We start from the raw sequence: 1004 nt of genomic DNA, 5'->3' as shown, positions 1-1004 counted from the left end.
AAATACTCATACGCAAACATACATGCCCGATATATATATATATATATATATATATATATATATATATATATATATATATATATATATATGAGTGTGTGTATATATATATATATATATATATATATATATATATATGTATATATATATAACATATATATGTATATATATATATATATATATATATATATATATATGAATAATTTTGATCTATAGTTAACAACAAATACGATATGAATTAACACTTGATAGGAATATGTTATGTTTATGTTAGCTAGTTTTCGTTCTTACGTAGCAAAACAGTTTACTGATATATGTAAAGTATTATTCATTAGAGAAATTTGCAGAGCAATGTGTAGTATCTTATGTATATGATCTCATAAAATTTACTAGTAAATCTGATAACAAATAATGTTGCCTTTGAATTGGATAAATCTCTTTAAAATTTGAGCATTAATGTCCTTGAGAGTTTCTAGAAATAGTGTATGCATAGTATCGATCAACGCTCTGCAACCTTTCCGGTGTCTTATCTAGTAAATCTTACTAGTTTCATTACTAGTTTCAGATCTAACCGGCATCCACCTAGACCTAGCCTGAAATTTTTCCTTTGTTCAACTTAGGGTGAAATTTGGAAGTCAACGTTAAAGCATCAAACGTTTAATATATCTATAACTGTATATATATATATATATATATATATATATATATATATATATATATATATATATATATATATATATATATATATATATATGATAAATTTTGCACATTTAGACGTGTTTTTCATATTCAAATAAGCCATATATATTTTTGATACATTAATGTCTGGATTCTCTTAACGACCTCGGGATCAGAGCCCCAGGCGAAATCACACAAAGACAAGAGCTTGTGACCGGCTGGGAATCGAACCCTGGTCCAGCAAGCTTGTATAGACAGTGACTAATCCACTTGGCCACGAAGAAAGATATCAAAAATATATATGGCTTATTTGAATATATTTATATATA

This window comes from Palaemon carinicauda, chromosome 44 (assembly GCF_036898095.1).
Source record: "Palaemon carinicauda isolate YSFRI2023 chromosome 44, ASM3689809v2, whole genome shotgun sequence".
In the NCBI taxonomy this organism is placed as follows: domain Eukaryota; kingdom Metazoa; phylum Arthropoda; class Malacostraca; order Decapoda; family Palaemonidae; genus Palaemon; species Palaemon carinicauda.
Note: the sequence above shows the minus strand (reverse complement) of the source record.